General features: G+C 44.9%; 1 protein-coding gene across 6 annotated transcripts in view; it reads left to right on the forward strand.

Moving 5' to 3' along the window:
• The window catches only part of SIPA1L2 (signal induced proliferation associated 1 like 2), a 254,937-nt gene that overhangs the window by 118,147 nt on the left and 122,596 nt on the right, over positions 1 to 14,194 (forward strand). For 4 of the 6 annotated variants that reach the window (XM_064413830.1, XM_064413833.1, XM_064413835.1 and 1 more), the window contains exon 1: positions 10,719 to 11,027. The exons of 1 other annotated variant lie outside the window; for it this stretch is intronic. The gene's annotated coding sequence lies outside the window, so the exon portion shown is untranslated. Of the gene's footprint in view, positions 1 to 10,717; positions 11,028 to 14,194 lie in introns of those variants that run through there. One more of the 6 variants, XM_064413834.1, reaches the window with a different exon arrangement.

Consider the following 14,194-nt stretch of genomic DNA (forward strand, 5'->3'; position numbering starts at 1 on the left):
CCCACCAGAGGCAATGGGAGCTTTGCTGCTGATTTCACAGGGAATGGGTCTGGGGTGGACTAGCTGTGATATTTAAAGAGAAACATTTCCCGCTAAGTAATAACTTCCAGACCACTGGGGAAGGCAAGCATGTTTTGTATGTTTCTGTCTGAAAACACAAGACTCTGACTAGTCCACACAGCCAGGGTGGATTATCAGATTGCAGAATTAACATCTCCTATGCTGGGGTTTGCTAAACCATTCTGCAAGAAGGCTTCATTCCAATAAAGGTGCTTTTGTCTTCCTCTACACTCCTGTCTCTCCTTCACTAGTGCAAGGCAGATTGGCACCTGAGCTGCCATATTGCATCCAGTGAAAGGAACTGTGCTCATGGAGGTAGCCAGAAATGGCAGAGCTACACCTGGTTTGCCATATTTAGCACTTAACTGGAGTGACCTCAGTTTGCATGAAAAAGATGGATCTGCTCAGGACAGATTTAGGAGTATGCACAGAAGCATTATCTCATGTTACTATGTCTTCATTATTTCAACAGTGGCCTGTTTCAACTGGCTGTAAGACAGCACTTCATGAGGCATTAGGCGTAATTAAAATTAGGTTTTGGCTGCCAAAATAAATAACTGGACTAAAATGCATTTTTCTTTTTTTTTTTCTTTTTTTTTTTTTTTTTGAGTTGTCTTTGTTCCTTTACTGAGTGGTGCTGTTGTCCTTCAGAACTGTTTTCCCAAATCTTCTCAAGTTAGAGTAATCTGAAGCAGAGAGTGGGTGATCACCTGCAGTATCTGGGCTTGGTTCCATCCACAGTAAGAGCAGATGCAAAATGAGGTGGGAGTTCCTGTTTGGGGAAAAGTGAAAAGCACAGTGCAAAAACAAAAGTCAATTTACAGCTTTTCTGTAAGTCACCATGGAGTGATATTGTTTTGACAGGTGGGAGGCAGTACAGCTCACTGTACTGAGGGAGATATTCTGAGTAGCCAGAATATCCCTTTGTAATGTATGTGAAAAGGAAAATAGGCCAGAGGAAGTCTCCTAATACAGTCATTCTTGCTCAACAAAATTTAGAAGATAGTATCTACGAAAATACCAACCTTTCAAAGCAACAATAATTAGGAGATTACCTGAGTATCACTACTTCATTTACCAAGTCTGTGAAAAACTGGAAACTCAATCCACATGACTGCTCATTTTTGGCTATTATGCTGAAAGTATTACATTATCAACCAACCAGTCAAACAGGCAAAAACCCATGGTGAATGCTACCATTACACAGAACTATTTAATGGATGAATGACCTTTTCATTTCATCAGCATTGGACTCGTAAAATGAAGTAAAACCAGAAAAACCATGAAAAAAGGGGATGGAGATGCTTGCTTTGTCCTGAGGCACCATGAAAAGATACGCTTTTGACCAAGTTTGCACTGAGAAATGCATTTGACTAAATACAGCCCTGCATGGATCTTTGTGCCCCGAGAGCACCGCAGCCCTGTGATTGTTGCTCTACCAGACTGCACAGACCTACCCCTCAGGTAGTGCTGTCCTGCACTGCCTGGCTGGCACAGCTCCTGTGCTGGCACTCAGGCAGCCTGCCCAGGTTTACATCAAACCCATGGTGATTGGTAAATGTACCCAAGCTCTGAACCAGTGTGACATTTTTATGCAAAGAGCAAAAGCTGTGAAAGCTGTGTACCTTACCTCTCTTTCCTTTTCTATCTATCAGACTCTTGGTGTAAGACTTCAGTACAAAACGCACTGAGGAAAATGAAAATATTTCTATAACATCAATGATCTTTCAATCACACCAAAAGAGCAAGGTTATGTCCGTCTGTTCCAGTTATCCAATGTCCACAGTGGCAGGCTGTCAAGTCCAGTAATCCACATTAAATAAGCTTCTAGCTAGAAATGGAAAAAGCAAAGGTAACAAATGATAGAACCGAGGGAGAAAAAAAAAAACCAAAAACCCAAACCAGTTGATTTGTTCTTAACTTTCTCAATTACCCAAGTAGTTAATGATCAAGTAGATACAACTGACAATATCAAGACTCACCTAAGGCTTTGTTGTGTCTGTCATAATTTCCCTCTGGTGCCCCAATATTGGGATCAAACAGCCCAGAAAACCTCTTTTCCAGGCCTGGCAGAGGGTGTGTGTCTCCTAGTGGCTGGATCATTTTGCACACTGTGGCCACCTCAGAAGCTGTGGGTAGCAGAGCTGCTCAAACTGACACAGCAAACTGAGCCATAAAGCCTCTGCTGTAATGTTCCCTCTTGGGCTGACTACCCCAGACTTTTGCTGCTCAAGCTTGTTGTTGCCCCTGCAAAGAGAGTTTGCCTGGAACAGACCCATCTGAGCAAAGCTGATGTTGCCCTGGCTCTCCTGGGGTGCCAAGCCTTGCTGCCAGAGTAGTGCAAATAGCTCATTGGTGCAGAAGAAAATCAGGTCTGGATCATTTACAACTTAAATGCAAAGAAACCGGAGGGTAGTTACAAGGTTTCTTCTATGGCCTGTTCATTTTTGAGCAGAGTGCTCAATGAATTCACAAGTTTTAATGCAGTGTCAGAAGAAACATAAAGGTAATGTTATACTACTCCAAGTGCCAGGTGCAGAGTCATAGCAGAAAAACAAACCTCACCAAACTGTTAGATGACTCATGATAGATGAGTCAGAAACTCTTTCTTTCCTGCTACACTGTTACCAATTTAGCAGGCTGCAAAACGAGAAAATGGAGCTGTGGATGACAAAGTAGAGATAATTTGTAAAAAATGCCCGCAGCTTGTGGGGTGGATGAAAGACAGGATACATCAATTAAAAAATACCAGGAGACACACTGTGTGGGTATGGGGTGTGTCCTGGTTCTTCAAGCATTTGAGCAATCAAATCCAAGTTATCATTCTTTCCAGCTGTTTTCTGAAGGTGCCTTCTCCAAAGACCTCTAGTAGGTACCTTAGATGCTAGCAGTGTCTGACACCAAATTAAAAGCAAACATGGATTATCTTGTGATCCTCAGTTTGCATCCTTTGTGAATTTTAGGGGCAGAAAGTGTTTTCTGCTAGAAAACTGTAGAATATAGTGCTATCAATGGATGTCATAGCACTGAACAAAAGTAAAAATTCTGAGGTTATTAGGAGGTCCAGGTTCAAGAATATTCACCTTTGCTTCTCTCATGTGGGCCAGATTAAGCAGTGAAATGTATTTCATGTGTACATGATCCAAGAAAGGCTTCATTCCCTATCTACATAACACCAAAGATAAAAAGTTAAATACAGCTTTGGGCCATGTGAGAACCATCAAAAGTAAGTGAATTTGCATTTTGATTACACTAGAAATAGTTTGGTGAGCTAAACAAATGACTTCTCTGAGATTTGTGATTCCTCCTGTGAATTAAAATATTCCGTATTTCCACTCCAAATGGTGGTCAGAAGAACAATGCTATATAATAGGCCCACAAAATAAGTCATGATTGTTTCCTGTCTTTCTGCTGTTTCAAATTGAATACTTTAAAATGAGAATTGGGAGATGTGAGATGGAATAGGAGCTTAGATTCTAATGGCACAATTTGAAAGTAACAGAAATGGTTCAATAGCAACTTACCAAAGATCCTTGCTTGCAGAAGGCATCTCCCTGGGGTTCTTGACAGTATGGCATCTACATTCTCCTACATTTCAGGAATTTAGAACAAGCTCAGAGGGAAAACAATTCAGAGAAAAACCACGAAACTCATTATGGGAAATGAAAAACAGATCATAGCAGAAAACTCTCGTTGCTGTATCTATTTCCTTTATAAAAGAATGGACTGAGGAGTAACACAGTTACTGTCAGTAAGTTCCAGCACTGAGCACACAGCGTGAATGAACTTTTCAGTATAGTGGACAAAAGTATAACAAGATACATTAACTGAAAGGTAGACAGTTCAAACTAGGAATAAGGCACACATTTTTAACAGTGAAAGTAATTGAAACAATGTACCAAGGACTCCAGTGAATTTTCCTTTAGTGAGAATATGTATATAATGACTAGAAATTTTTCTAGAAGACACGTAATTGAAACAAAAATTAATTCATAGAAGTTCAATGACATGTCATATACAGGAGGTCAGAGTAGATTATCAAAAATGGGCCTTTGGAGCTTTAAATTCTTGGACTTTATGGAACATTGAAAAAGTATTAACTAATTTTCTTCCAGTGGAATGTCCTTAACAAAGATCAATTTCTCTATCTATCAATGGATTTTCCATACTTCTCAGTGCTGTCCTAAGTCTTTCCCAAATAAATTAGATTGGTGTGGTAAGATCAATAGTGATTTCATAGTGCCTTCTCTTCTTCACCCTGCCTCAGTTATTGAAAGAACTATCTAGTCTAAACATATATATATATATATCTTTTATTCTATTTGAGAAACAGCCCACCCAATTATATCTCATTACAGTGTCTTAAAATGAAAATTTAACAAACAAAGTAAAACTGCCAACTAAGAAAAGCCAAAACCTTCAAACTTCTTTAAAAATTTGCTCTGAAAATTTTTCTATTAAGAACTAAGTATGGAAAAAAAAATTGTTTAATTTCTAACTTCAGATTTTTTGGAGCTACATCAAGTGCAAAAGTTTTGCCCAGGCCATGTGGAAAATAATCTTTCCATGCTTTGATTGCTCTGCTGATTTTCTTTCATCTTTCAAAACTTGTAATGTGCTAATACCAAGTCTGGAAAATGTCAGTCCCAGAAGACATGCTTGTCAAATTAATAGTAACCAGGGAAAAAAAAGCCAAAAAACCCCCCAAAAAACAAACAAACAAAAAAGAAAACAAAAAAAACCACACAAAAAACCAAACAAACAACCAAAAACAACCCATAAAAGAAGAGGAGTGGTCATGTTAAGAACTGAACTCAGTGATAATTATAATGGAATTTTAGTGCATATTTTCATTTTGCCTGACCTAAGATGCAGACATTAAGAGAGCTGCCAGCAGAAGTTGCCCCGGAGATGTGCTGAAGCAGCCTGTCTTTTGCTGCCTAGGTTGTCTTTTCTCCCTGGCTGACTTCATTCACACGCCTCATCATGCCAATGTACTCCAGTTTTTTTCCCCTCCCTCCCCAGCAGTTGGATATTGCAACCTATTTACAGTGAGGAGATTCCCTTACTGGGTGAACTTTCTGTTACCTGGCAGGAGAAATTCCTTGGGAATTAATGTGGTCTCAGTATCTGTGAAACAGCTAAGGGATTAGAGATATCTTTTGAAGACATTGAAGGTTTCTGATAAAGACCACAGCAGTATTCTGCCAGAACTGCAGAACAGTACTGATCCCATAAAAAACTGTGGGAGATTTTGCAAGTAGAAAGTGACTGTCCATGTTAGCTATTGGTTAATATTGCTCCAGTCTCAGTGAAAAGTGATGCATACAATGGCTGCAAATGTCACAGGCTTTATGCAGTTCTACTCACACTGCTGCAGAGAGTTTATACATCACCCAGCATGACAAAGCATAAAGAATTTGGACTGGGAATATCCAAGGTAAAATGAGATTAGCATGGTGCAAGAAAAAACCATTGTTTCCTCTGCTGTCTGCCTCTCTTTTTTCTCGTCTGTACTCTTGTATCCATTAAAAGACCCTTAGGGGAAATCTGAGGTAACAATGTATGGAGCCAGGCACACTCTTGTCCCACTGCCACTAAGAGAAGCCCCTTGGCGACTTTCCAATAGCTCCTGAGCAGAGCAGTGCCCACAGCAACCTCTGCAACAGTCTCACTTCCAGGACACCCTGCTTCTGCTTCCTGTTACATGCAGCTAGGGTGAATGTGGATTACTACTGTCTGAAGTGCATTTCAGTGAAAAAAAAAAAAAAGAAATAAAATAAAATGGCCTGTCACAAGTGAAATAGCTCAGGAATAAGTGAAGTACTGTGGACTTATAAGAATGGTTTCTTTCCACAGTGAATGGAAGCCAAAATGGCTGTGAATCTCATTTCAGCATCTAGCAAAAATGCTGTCAGCCTGGTTATAGTAAAGATGATAATATTATGTTGTTTAATCTTATCTGGATATGTCCCCTCCAGTGGTTTCCTGCTGGTAAACCACAGAGAAGAGAGGCAGTAGTAAGTAAACTAGAGGAAGTGAGATGAAATATAGTATGCTCTTTTGGTTAATAGGGGATTCATGTGAAGGATATTGCTAATTAAAACCAATGGTATTTTCTGCCATCTGGGCTTTCAAAACTAGTTTCAGAGGATACAGAGGGTGTTTTGTTTCACTGAATTGCTCGTATCTTAGGGAAGCCACTGGGATGAAATATTAGTATTGTGGTAAACTCTGTTTGCACTTTGACAGCAATGTGTAAAATAAGCACTTCACAGAGTGTGAGTACATGGTTTCACCTGTATAATGTTCAAATGAAAGGGCAGCTTGGGGTTAGAAGAACAAAATCCACTCAGCCTACTCTGAGGTACAAGAGACTGCCAAATCATAGTGGTTACTGGAATAGGAGCTCTTGTGTTCACCAGGCTACACAAGTGTGGCTCCAGGGCTGCTGGGTCTATGGAAACATGGAGTCTGGGGATTTGCCTGCAGTGCTGACCTTTGGACCAGCCTGCAGATGGCCTGGTGATTCACTGGGAGCCTGTGAAGCCAGATCTGCCTTGCTGCTACTGCTCACAGCTTTCCTCTGGTTGACCAGAGGGAGTTAAGGTTGCTCCAAAGACCTAGCCAGAATTCCCAAACAGAGCACCTCACCTCGTTAACTGCATCAGGAAATACTGAGCAACCTCAGCAAAAAGATTTGTGAGTGAGATGACATCTTTATACATCAGTGAAATCTTGTGCTCAGCACACGCTTACTTCATCTAGATTCTAGGCTTATGCCCAAGGCTGAGGAAACAAACCTAAACTTTCTTCAGCTTGCCTATTTCTGTTTACCCTGTGTCAGCAAAACAAGCCTCGTCATGTGGCTGCCGGATGTCTTTTCCACCTCCCATACCACTTCCAGGGATCCCGGTTGGACCTACTTCCCTAAGAATGAAGGAAAATGTCCACTTTTGTTGTTAGAGTTATCTTTATGTCACTGGAAACAAACAGTAGGCGATGTTGGAACAATTCCTTGTGTGTTAACAGTGTCTGAAGACTAGCTTCACATGCAGTTGAGCTGGGTGCTTTGAAGTTAAATATGAACAGGAGGAGTGAAGAAAAGGTACTGCAGGAAAAAGTTGGCACCCATCTTAATTGGAGCTGCCCAACCTGTAGCCTGTGGGATGTCTTCTGTCTGATTTCTGCTTGCATGTTACTTGTGTAGCTGAGCTGTTATAATACCTTCTGGATCCATATTGTCAAAGGCTGAACTGTCCTGCTGTGATTTATCCCAAATCTGCAGCAACTGAGTGTCCTTCACTAGGTAATTAAAATAAATACATGCATCCTGCAAAAATTAGAACCTGAATGGAAAGTCAGTCCTCTTTTTTCCCACCCATTTCAATTGTAGGTTTATCAGTTTTTAGTTTTGGGCAAGAAATTCCTCTTGCCCCATTTGCTCTTGAGGCTTGAACATTCCTTTATTATTGCAAGAAGCTTCTGTTTTCCTCTTTTCACCTGTGTTCTGGTTTCTGGCCCTTGTTCTTCTCTTGTTGACTCCCTGAGGGTACACAGATGGTAGCCTGGAAGCCAAAAGGAATGTTACTGGAGGAGTGAGAGTAGAGTGAGAGAGAAGGAAAAGGAGTCAGAGAGGGGGAAAAAAAGTTAAAAAAAAATTAAGGGGGAAAAAATAGCAAAGCAGTGATCACAGCAAGATTCCAGACTGTCCTAACAGCAAAACCCTAATACGTATCAGTGTGCTGGATCTTGTCAAGACACAGGTAATGATTATTTTTGGGAATGCAACCTAAACACCATTTAGGTGTAAATATTTAGACCTGTTAAGTAAGTCAGTTATCACAGTTCCACCATGAAGTACATACTGGCATCTGAGAAATCCTTTTTTTTTTTTTTAATTCACAGGCATTACCACAATTTGTCTGGTCTTTAAGGGTATACGTCAGCTTCAGAGGCACCCCACAGCAGAACATCTAAGCGTTTCTAACATCTAGATGAAGCCCCTTTAGACAGGACAGCATGCAGAGGGATGAATGCACCCTGTGTGCAGGAAGGAGTTAATCTCACCACTGCAGTCGGTAAGGACCGAGTAGCATTTTTTCAGAGGATAAGGAAATGCCATGACTTACAGATAAGATGTCAGGTTTTTTTAAGCATAGTGCTCTTTAGGATAGTAGGTAAAACACCGAAATATTCTTGGAGGAAGCTGATTTGCATCCAAAGTGCTTTATAAAACGACCCATTAAAAGAAAACAGAGTAAGTATATGCAAATATTGTTCTTAGCGTACAAAATATTGCATTTATTAGTACAGTGCGCAACCGCCTTCCTAAGTTTGCACGTGAAATGTAGCCAAGCTTATGAAAGAACCATTTAGCTGCACTGAGGGTGCAGGCGGGAGAAAATCAGCCGCAGCCGAGGTGGGTCAGGCACCACGGGGGCGAGCCCAGCCCAGCGGAGCGAGAGCGCGGCCCGGGGCGGCCCCGGCGCGGCTGCCAGAGGACACCTGGCGGCGGAGGGAGCTCCGGCCGGGCGGCAATCCCGGAGCCAGCGCGGCCTCACGGGCCTGGGAGCCACGGCGCTGCCCGCCCAGCTTCCCTTCGGCGCCAGAGATGCGGCGTGCGAGAGGAATGACAACAAAGAGGGAAAATCCAGCAGCTGCTGTGGAGTCTGTCCTCGGAGTGAGAGGGACTCATCGGAACAAGCAGCCAGAGCCCTCTAGCACTGAGGACTTGGTTAGCACGGAAATCAGAGACAAGCACTGCCTGCCATACTCTGTGCACACTCACACCTCGCCCTGTTCCCTCTGTTTCCTGTTATATCTTCTGTTATTTTGTCATTTCATTCCGTTATAAAGGAATGAACCTTCCAGGAAAAACACTGCCTATAACAGGCCAAAATGAAAAATACACCATTCCTTTCACTTGTGGTGCATTTTTCTGAGGCTTTTTGTTAGGACAATAATAATATTATTTTTGTGGTTCTGTCAGTACAGAGACAGTCTGCTGCCTAACTGGACTAGTGATTTTGGGTAGAAATGATAACATTCTAAAATAACATTTTAACCAAAACAGTAACACTCAAGCAGGCATCCAAACCCCAGCTAATAAATGTAATTCTTGCCAGCGCTTTTAATCTTGACACCTCAAAGTTTGTTCTAACACGGCTACATGAATCTATGCTTGCATTTATGATTGTGGACTGTGTTTCTTGATGTAAAATGTGCATTAAAGGAACCATTAGATGCAATAACCCAAAATTTGTCCTTTGGATCTTTAGCATACACGTGGCAGATCCTTTCCACTATAGTCTTCTGCTCTGCTTCCAGCAAAAGGTAGGCAATGAGGAGAAGTTTACTAGGCAGGGGAATAGTTGTAAATGTCAACATTCAGCCTGCTTGCCACAGCTGAGTGAACTGGTACAACCAGAAAGTTACTTACCCATGAGAGGTGGGTATGGGCGGAGGGAAAAGAAAGCAAGAGAAGACTGGAAAGACATAAAAGAATCCTGGATTGTTTCTGTAGGGTTCTGTAGGAGTAGACTTTATTCCAATGGTATTGCAGGCCTCATCATTTGGGGCAGTAGATGGGAGCAACCACATCAGTTCTGATAACATCTATTTTGCAACCTCTATGTAGAAGTGGGTCCTATGATTACACATATGTTTTTTTTTTTTTGCAGAACTAGCCTGCAGAGTAGAAATAGGGAAATTCAAATTCTGAAAACAGCCTTTGGTTTGCTTACCAGAACATGTGGGAGAGGTGGAGGAAACGTGGGTATCTAGTCATGGCTTATTTGGCAGGCAAATTAACCTGTTCAGGGCTGCACAAGACAGAGGGAAAGCTCCATGTTCCTGACCCACGTGAAACTTAAGAATGTATACAGGAGACGGAGCACACAGGGCAATTCCGAGAACTCCACTGCCATGTATTTTTTCTCTATAGGTATCCCCGTTTTCAAGACGTGGGTAAGAGCACACACTAAAAGGGTGCGGACACAGCAGCCCCGCCGCAAGCCCGGAGGCTCTCGGACGGGCTTTGGCTGAGGCAACGCACAGCCTGCAGGGTAACACAGAGTCCCCGTCAGCCCGCAGCTCGCCACTCCGGGAGCTCCCGCGGGAAGGAGCCGGGGCTCTCAAGAGCCCGAGGGCGGCAGAGAGGCAAGGGCAGAGGCTGGGAGCGGCCGGGGCGGGCGGCGTTGTCCAGGGTCTTGAAAGCGGAGTGCCAGTGCGGGGCAGGGGCTGGTGCCGGTGCCGGGCCGCTCTGCCTGGGCGCTGCCCCGCCGCGCTCGGCTGGGCACGGCGGCACCCGGGGCCGGGCCGGCTCAGGGACCGGGCGCTCACCGGCTCGCTGCCGGGGAGGCCCTTCCCGGGCCCCCCATGCTCTGCCTCGCTGCGTGCCGCACCCCACCTGTTGCTCGCTTCCGATCCCGAGCTGGCCGCCTGTCCCCGGGGAGTCCCGGGCATCCCTCCCGCGCCCCGCCGCGGCGGGAATGAGGCGGGGGGAGGCGCTGTCAGGCGGGCGCGGGGTTTGGGAAGCGCAGCAGCGCCGGTGCCCGGTGCGGAGCTGTCGGTCCCGCGGGCCCCGGGGCGGGGCGGCGGGCGGGGCTGCGGGGCCGGCGGCGCGGTGCAGTGCCGCTGCTGCCCCCGCCCCGCCGCCGCCGCCGCCCCGCCCTCCCGTCCGGCGGCGGAGCCGCACTCCAGACCCAGCGCCGGGCGGAGCGCGGGGGAGCGCCAGGAAGGGGCGGCGGGGAGCGAGAGGAGGAGCAGCGGCGCTCACGCCAGCCCGCAGCACCCCGCAGCACCCCAGCGGACGGCCCCCGGCTCTGTGCAGGGCTCCGGCGCCCCGCGGGCAGCGGGTCCCCCGGGAGCGGAGCGGAGCGGAGCCCGTGTGCGCGGGGGGCATGGGGGTCCCGCGGCCGGAGCAGCCGGAGCGCGGGCAGCAGCGGCGGCCGCGGCAGCACCAGGTAAGGAGCGGCCCCCGCCACCACGTCCGTGCCCCGCGGGCGTGCGAGTGCCTTCCCTCCCGGGAAGGGCTCGGGAGCACTTCAGGGAAGGGGGTGCTGTGAGGGCAGACCCATCTCTTGTTCCCTCAGGTGCCTTTGGGAGGGAGGCTCGGCTTCTCCGGGCTCCGCGGGAGGGCGGAGGGCTGAGGCGGGTGGGAAAGCGGCGGGGAGACGCGGGCCCCCCGTTCCCTAGCAGCCCCCCGTCCCCAGCGGCACCCGGCCGCAGCCACCCCGCCCCGGCGGGCACCGTGGGGCGGCTCGCTCCCGCACGTCGCCTTTATAAATAGCGATGCCATCCGCCCCGTGGAGAATGGCCGCGGGGGCGGCCGCCGGGCCGCCAGTCACCTGCGGGCGCCTCTGCCGCGAGCCCCCCGCTTCCCTCTCCGCGTCTCGCTCCAAGAATAATGGCAATTGCCGAGTAAGTTTGCCCGGATCGGACATCTCTGGGGAGAGCCGCTGCTCAGAGCGGGGACTGTGCAGCGGGGACCGCCGAGCGCTTGGGGTAGCAGAGGAAAAGCCTCTTCAGCCCCTGCAGTTTCCAGTTTCCTTAAATGATTTAAATCACCCTTTTTTTTTTTTTTTTTTTTTTTGGTTGCTGGATACATGGCACAGGCTGCATCCTTTTACACTCTTTGTTATCTTGTAATACTCCCATAGCTGTTCAGGGGTCCGCTCTCCAAACTTGACGTTCGGTTCGTTCAATAGCAGCCAGCTCGGCTCAACTTTGCCTCAGCTTTTATGCTGGTGGCTTCGCAGCCCTTGTGTGCCGGGCGGCAGCGCTCGGCTGCGCTCTGCGAGCCCCTGCGAATGGGAAGTAGCGTTACACAGGCTTGACAAAGGCAACTCCGAAGCTGACAAATCTCAGATATGGCTGTTAAGGTTCACGAAGTAGGTCAGTAAAATACCTTAGTACTTGGTGCTGCATTATTTTAATACATGGGTGGTTTGAATACTTGCTTTCAGCCTGGCTTTTCTAGAGGAAACGAGTTTTATTTTTTTTATGATGCAAAAGACATGCAAAGTTAGAGAGAATTGCACATGTAAATTTTCCCAAGCTCTTTTGTGCGCAGTTTTCACTTCTGAAAGTTAACACTAGATGGCTTTCTTATATCAGCTATCCTGGAGGGAAGGAAAGCATTTAATCTGTCTCTGCAGCCTGCTATTTCTGTGTTTGTCTATTTTTTTTTTTCTCTTCACGTGAATAGTAAATTATCTTCTGGTCAGTTCTGCACCGATAAGACACGAGCAGGTCTGAAGCTTGCCTACTAGCTGGCAGAATTCGTTGTTTTGATTAGCTCATGTTGCTTCTTTAGACTTTATTTTACATGTGTGTTACTAATATCTAAAGAAAGTTTGTTTAGTTGGAAGGCAACTCTGCATAATATTTACGTTGCTATAAAGGAAGGCAGCTGGATAACGCAGGATGTTTGAAAACGGGGAAAAGCCAGTAATTCAGTCTCAGTTGTTACCCAGTTTGATGGATTTATTTTAAAAGGGACCATAGTGCATTAATATTGTCTGTTCAGCTATTTTCCCCCTAGATTCTGTACCTAGCTACCTTAGACTGAAACGTTTTGGAGCTGGATTCAGAAACAGTGCTTCGCAGCCTGCTGGATATAGAAATGCCTAGGCTTGGTGCCTTATTACTCTATTTCTTGTATTTTTACAAAACTGTGCCTTTTGTCAGTTGGAATGCAATATTTGCCCTCCATTCGCTTCTTCAGTGGTGGCTCTGAAATACTCAAATCTTCAAATTTTATCTTTGAAATATCTTGTATTATTAATGCAAACATGTTTAAATCATCAAGAGCTCTAATGCATTATAGATATTTAAACATCACTTAGGGTCCACAACAGTTGATTTATAATTTATGTAGCATTCATATAAAGCTAGATTTAGAGAGGTCTCTGAATGTATTGTCTTGGTTTTGCATGCCCAGTGGGTTACCTTAGCAGGTCATGCAGCACTTAGATGGAACCAGAAGGAATGCTTGTAAGGATGCCAGACTGTTTCACCAATCCTGTTGGATCAATTAAAGATCATTTCATTCATATATGCCAAGGATAGAATGTGAAGCTTAGAACTTAACAAAACCACAGTTCTTTGAAGCTGGTATTTGCTTACTGTACATATCAGAGTATTTTTACAGGTTTATATTTCATTTTCCTGAAAGAAAGATATTATGCTCTTCTTTTTGTAGGCATTTATGACATGCCATTACTCAAGTGCATTGTGAAATATTCTTGCAAACGAAGAGAATCAAATGAGGAACTAAGCAAAGCAGTGGTGAAACAGACGGCAAAATCATCCTTTTTTTTTTCTGCTTTGGACTTTAGTGACTGATTTGAGGCAGTTCATTTTTTCCCTTCCATCTTCATACTGGACATAAGCATTGCACCTAAGCTCTTTATCTGCAGATCATCTGTTCAAACTGCAGGAGAAAGGAAGTATTTTCTCCTTGCCTTGCCTGGAGTTAGGATTATATTTAGATGGTTGGATGTTAAAATATTTTGGGTAGGTTCCTTCCTTTTACTGCTGAGAGATCTAGTTTGGTAATACAGAGGAAGAAATGCTATGCTATTATGATAATACAAGTTACAGATTGTGGAAAGAGGGTGGGGCACTGGGTTATCTAGTTTCTCACGTTAGTCATCCAAGATTACCAACAGTAGCTGGTTTTACATCTTGAAATGAAATCAGGGTTTGACAAATGCTCTTTTTCCTTGCAATTTTTGCTTTGCAATTTAAAATGCTTTGCAATTTTCAAATGTTTGGGTAAGCTGGGTTGTGGGTCAGTAAAGTGGAGGTGGCTGTTTGTTTTCTGTATGTTGCAATATTGTCCTCAGAGTAGAATTGTTTTTTTGTATTAGGTAACATACTTTATATCTGATTCTTTAAAATGTTGCCTCCTGCAAAGTCAAGACCAACTTCAGTTTGTCTCTTTATTTTCAGCACAATTTTCATCCTTTTATTAATCTGGACGGTTCATGAAGTTTAAGGGGGGGTGTGGGGGGGTGCCCCTCCTAGTCTTTTTCAACCCTGATTTTTCTACCTGAATTTTGAGAGAAGAGTGTGAGGACTGTCTACCAAATCAAATAATCCAATAAGAAGAATTTTTGAGGGAATT

The sequence above is a fragment of the Passer domesticus genome, chromosome 3 (genome assembly GCF_036417665.1).
Source record: "Passer domesticus isolate bPasDom1 chromosome 3, bPasDom1.hap1, whole genome shotgun sequence".
Classification (NCBI taxonomy): Eukaryota; Metazoa; Chordata; class Aves; order Passeriformes; family Passeridae; genus Passer; species Passer domesticus.